At 33.2% G+C, this 6,363-nt stretch overlaps 1 pseudogene; it reads right to left on the bottom strand.

The window, feature by feature from the left end:
• Window positions 1–2,169: 2,169 nt before the first annotated feature.
• Window positions 2,170–3,672, bottom strand: LOC106328300 (annotated as a pseudogene).
• Window positions 3,673–6,363: the final 2,691 nt, after the last annotated feature.

Below are 6,363 nucleotides of genomic sequence, written 5' to 3'. Positions count from 1 at the left end.
TGATTGGTTTGGTATATTTGTTTTGAAGTTTATTTGTAAGATTAGACAAAAAGAGAAGTGATCATTAATGATTTGTCTTTTTTTGGGATTCTAGTTTTTGGTGTTTTGATTGTTTGGGTTATTGTGGTTTCTTTTAAGCTGTAAAATAAAGATTTGTGTAAAATTAGATTAATAAGTAAGGAAGATGAATAGACGACCACAAATCTTGGGTAGGAAATATTTTTGATTATTGATGTTAGCACAATATAGACACTAATATAAAGGGGATTATGTGTTGATTGTTTCTTACGGATCGATGAGGAGACGGATAACGACTCGAGTTGTTTTTTGGTGAGGTCAGAGCCCTGGACAGAACGGATTTGCCCAACCACATCTTCGAGTTTATATATCAGTTATGATATCGAAACATAATATAAACCCAGATGCAATATGATAATATACCTGGGAGTTTTAGGTTTGTATTCGTAATCACTTGGAGATTGTTGAACAGTCTAATCTTGACTGGAGATTGATCTCAGGAGCAGCCGTGATGACTTCATCAATAATGGTTAGTGAGATGAAACAAATGAGGAATGGATGATCAATTATCTTGTACATGCTTGAGAATCTAGCAACTTCAAAACGATCGATTTTCACAATGAAACCTGCTTTCAAAGATGGCCTGTAATGATTAGCACGTCAGACTGGAGTAAACCCATGAATCACAGAATCTGCAAATAATATTATTTAACAAAGAATCAGGAAATCAATTAAAACAATTATGTTAAATATAGATCGAAGATTAACTTACCTTTTCATCAAGAAAGAGAACCGTGATTCCCACAAACTCCCTATCTTTCTTGAAGTTCAGGGAATCCCATAAGCGGAGGAAGTCAGAGGCTATGCTCTGACTACTACGACCAAGACGAAGAGACTCGAATGTTGAGTGATGGACGCCGGGAAGCCGGGAAGCCGGTTTGAGGAACTGGAGAGGCAGAGAGAAACATTTTCTAGAAGATGGTTAAAGCTAAGAGGAATCAATGAGTTTTATGGAGATGCAGATTGGGTTCATCAAAGATGATAATCATATATATATATGTTTTACAGATGAGCTACAAATCAGGAACAATTATGATTAAGCAATTTAAGATGGGGGCATGAAGAGTTCACCGGTAAAAAAATAGATTACGAACAAACACACGTCGCAACTATGTAACTCAGACTTGTTTGAGACAATGATGAAAAGAACCCAAACTCATGTTAAACGACAACAATTTAAAATATGGGAAAACTATAATTTTTGCAAACTTGAGCTTTTTTTCATATAACGTGATAAATCCCGTTTAAAAATGAAACCCATAATACACTCGTAGGCCCGACCCTCAGAGGAAGCCGAAGAAGTAAAAGCTTCCAACCTTCATGAATATATATTAGGTTCGTCTATCAATGTACAAAGTTTCATTTAACTTGGTGGTATAAATGTTGATGTTTATATCTCAATAACCTTGGTTCGAGTCTGGGCTTCACATTTTTTCATATTTTTTAAAAGTGGGACCCACAAAACGCTGACGTGACGAGAGTTATGTAGTGAACAAAAACTCAAGTATTATAATATAGATAGATTAGGAAGTGAAAATGTGTCTTCAGATGTAATTTTCTCGATCTTATTTTGTGAATATAACAACAAAATTAAATATTTCAGTTTAACCACTGAACCTGTGTTTTTGATTTGACACTATCAATTGCCTGTCTTCTTAAATGGGCTGCTAGTATTATCAGGCCAACTTCTTCCAAGCAAAAAAAATCTACAATTGGACATGGATTTTCAAGTTAAACCAGAAGCTTTTAAAGACCGTTATGAGTTACGACATTTGCTTTTTTCTCCTACCACCTCTCGACATGAGCCGCCCCTGCATAGAGCTGATCTTAGACCTTGTAAATACAATTGAAGCAGTTTGGTATGCAGGTAAATTGACGATGGGCCTAAATAATGGCCTAATTCTATAGACTAGGCCTATGTACTGGCCTAACTTTATAGATTATGCCTATGTACTGGCCTAATTCTATAGACTGAGATACTGTTTCGGTTATTGGCCTGTAGGTTGTAACTTTACCGGATTTAGATTACACAGCCGTAAGTTATAGTTGAATTTCTAATCATGTAAAAGAAACAAACGTTTTATTAGTATTATACAACATGCCAAACATCACACGACAAAGTTAACCACAAGAAAATAAAAAGGAACATTAAAAAGACTATGGACTCGTGGGACCAATCACATTATTAAATATCTACCAATATACATGTGTCTTCCAAATGTGGTAGATAGTACCACGTAAGTGCATTGTAAGGAAGCAAAACCGATAGAGAATCGAGACTCAAACCTAAAGCCAACTCCACATGCCGCAGCATCTCGCGGTTATTAGTTAGGCCCATTTGGCAAGAATCGACATTCCACCACAGCCGAGAAGAGCGGCTGCGAAACATTTGAACTGCATTTTGATGCTACCCTGAAGCTTTGGCCCCATGAACTCGGCTGCTAGAAGATCGACAAGGGCCATGTAAATTAGTAATCCGGCCGAGCATGCATTGAGAAGTCCAACGGTGATCAACGCATTGGGACTGTTTTCTCTGTAAACGGTTGATAATGCGATTCCTAACGCTATACCGAATGGCGTTGTCACCGCGAAAAAGAATGCCATAACAAACTTTTTCAAGTTCGTATACTCAGCCTGAAAACATCTCAAACATTGAAAGTATTATTTTCAGTTTTAACATTTTGTTAGAAGATAAATTTTTCTTATATATAAATTAATATACCTGGAGAATGCAACCACCAAGACCCATGCCTTCGAACATTTGATGGAAGCAAAGAGCAGCGATGAGTCCTTTGATGGTGCAAGTATCATTAGTTGCTCCTAGAGACAGTCCAATGACCACCGAGTGAACTATAATTCCGAGCTCCAATACCTACATATCAATAAATATTAAATACAATGATGTATTTAATACTTGTAATGTCTATAAAATTCAAGAAATAATAAAATGGTAACGTCAATTATTAATCAGTTTCTCTAATATGTCAACATGTGTACTACTACTAACCATAGCAATGACTCGATATCGCAAGAGTTGTGCAGTCTCGGAATCATTATCTTTTGTCGGAAAGGTATCATCATTTGCGGGGCCGTGACCATGACCATGACCATGTGGCAAGATCCCAACTGCGTTCTTGCTAGTATAGAGGCTCGTAGCCATGGAATCGATGGCTAGAGAATTAGACCAGACAACATAGCGAGAAACCCCGTGAAGGGAAACTTGTGCCACGGGTTCTCTTCAAGACATTTGGATGACAACATGTCAAAAGAATCAGGCAAAACGTGCATAAAACCGGTTCCGAGGATAATTCCCGAGGCAAAACACTTAACCACGGTGAAAATGTCTCCATCGGGTCGCATGAACGGCACGGAACGGCTAAAGAGAGGAGCTCCAACACCAATCATGCTTGCGACTAGGATTGTAGCAATTGCTATGATTTTGAGAGGCAAAGCTTTAGCTTTGTTGACGCAAGGGTTTGCTGACTCGCTTGCGCATTCTTCAGGCACCGTTGAAGTTGCCGGAGAGATTGTGAAAGAGACAAAGATGAGTACGATGAAGACTTTTTTCATTAGGAGTGTTGAGGTTGAAGCCATATTTTCTTTTGGTTTTGTGTTCTGTTCGGTTGTTTGTCTGTGTGTCTTTGCACCTGTTCGATGAGTCGGTTTATATAGTAATGTACGCCGGTTCTTTTCATGCCATTTATTGTTGGTGATGCAATTATGTTTTATATTGTCCACTCTATCTTTATGTACGGCTAACTCTATAATTTCATGGTATATATAAATTAAAATTTTATTGAGTTTGATGTGCTTTGTATATTTGGAATTTTGGATAACATACATGTTATTGATTGTCATATTTTTACGTGACTTAGTATTTTTTTTTATTTTTTGGTAAAATTAAGTGACTTAGTATTGATTATGCAATTATTACATCCCCTATATATTATTTGTGAAACATTACAACTTCTTTTTATAGCCACGTGTCATCACTAAGATGATTCTTAGAATTATTAGAGAAATATGTTGGTCTCTAATTATATAATAAGCTTTTTATTAAATTAACCATAAATTCATTATTAATATCATTTATTATTTCTTTAAATAAAGATTACGGAATTGCCTAACGTGGCTAAAGTATATATGACAATTAATGATTTTGAATAATAAAGATCTGATAAAAAAATAATATATCTTCTATCAATTTTTTTTAATTTTAAACCATTAAAATAATTTAAAAAAATCACAATAACCACATTATAAAACTTTAGATTTTTCTGTATATGTTATATTTTGAATTTTAAAAAACGACTATAGATTACTAAAACTGTTAAAAGTCCCACATTCAATAAAATAATTTTAAAAAATCACAATAACCATATTATAAAAATTTAGATTTTTTGTATATGTTATATTTTGAATTTTAAAAAACGACTATAAATTACTAAAACTGTTAAAAATCTCACATTCAAATTTTGCGATCCATGGTTTAAAATTTTTGTTATGACAAAATACAAATGATTACAAAATCATATAAATAAAATTATAATTTAATTAATCATTAAGATTTATAATATATATGTATATATATATCATTCTAAATTAAACTATAAACCATATTGAATAAATAAATATTTTAATTTCAAAATTTACTTTGAATAATTTTTTTTGATAAAAGTTTTGTTATCAGTAATTTAAAGTTTTTGCTATTAAAGATACACATGATAAAAAAAACATATGAGTAGAAAGCATCATTTAATAGACATTAATATTAAAAATATACTATGTATGTTAATATCATTTAAATTTAATTACATATCCTATCAAATTTTTTAAAAAATTGTTTGGATTAATAAAATTGATTTATATGTTCGCACCAATTTAATTATATATGTAATAGTTATTGACTTTTAATTATTTCATAATATGTAAAAATATATAATACATAAAAATAATTTATATATATAATGTTTATCTCGCGCAAGACGCGGATCTTAATCTAGTTGCTATTAAACTCTTGTTCCCTTTGGATAAAGAGCTGGTTTTTCGGTACGTTTGTTATATGCTATTTTTACAAGTTTCGTTTATTTGTGTCGGGTTTTCTTAATTTCAAAAAACAAAGATTCAGAATATTTCCACATCAAAGCAGAACACCATCGCAAATCCAAATAATAAGTATTTACAGTCGAGTGTATTGATTGTAGATAAGTTTTGACACTCCTTCAAAATCATACCAAAAATAGAAAAATTGATTTCAAGAATTTAATTCACAGTTCAAAATAATATGGTTGTCAAAAATCGAAGATTTGAAAAAGATCGATTAATTTATAAACATCTTTTTTTTTGTAACTTAATTTATAAAACATCTTGCTAGCTCAGTTCGCATAATATATTATATTCCAATTAAATGTCACTATTAATTGTATTTATGTACTTTTAGGGACAATTAAGTTAGAAGGACGATGGCTAGGCATGGAGGCAAGTTTGGTGAAAGTTTAATTAGTTGAAGTAGTTAATTTAGAAAACAATGAATTAGTTTGTTGACGCTGATGCATCCATATTCGCAATTATTTGCTTTCATCATTGTCAAGGTTTAAATATTCTTTTGTATTGGATATTATGTAATATGCCGTAAAAAAATATATAATGGCATATATGCAATGCGCAGTAACCAAATTTTATGCAATTGATTATTTTGTTTAAGGCATTCGGTTGTGAATGAAGAGGAGAACTTGTGTTATTATTAGTGTCGACCAAAAGGTCCATATATATACAAGGTATTAGACCGTCATAAGGTCATGTTTATCCTAACAAGATAAGGATAAGGATAAACACTATGTTATTGATATACATGGAATATATATTAGATAAACACATAGTCTCTGGTTGTCTTTATCATGTCCCGGATTGGGTCTGCAGTATGGGCTGGTCCATGGTCGATCATCATTTGGTTTATAACACTCCCCCTTGATCGACACATCCGGTACATGTTCGTTGCATGCTTAATGTTGCCTCATTAAAACCTCTCCTGAAAAACCCCAAAACCAATGTGGCAAAATGGGAAACCAAGGACAGGAAAAAGAGTACAACACATGAACTCCCCCAGATGAATGCATCACTGTAGTAGACGCATTCCCATCTGGTATCCGAGTCTTCTTGAACGTTGAAGTTGCCTATGACTTGGTGAAGATGATCAGCTGGATTCTCCTTGAATGAACTTGTAAGTCTTGGACGTTGGTATGTCTTTTGGAACTCCATTAAGATGTGGTCAGGATGTACATCTTT

This window comes from Brassica oleracea, chromosome C1 (genome assembly GCF_000695525.1).
Source record: "Brassica oleracea var. oleracea cultivar TO1000 chromosome C1, BOL, whole genome shotgun sequence".
Lineage (NCBI taxonomy): Eukaryota > Viridiplantae > Streptophyta > Magnoliopsida > Brassicales > Brassicaceae > Brassica > Brassica oleracea.
The sequence above is the reverse complement of the archived record's forward strand: the minus strand, read 5'-3'. Positions and strand labels throughout refer to the sequence as shown.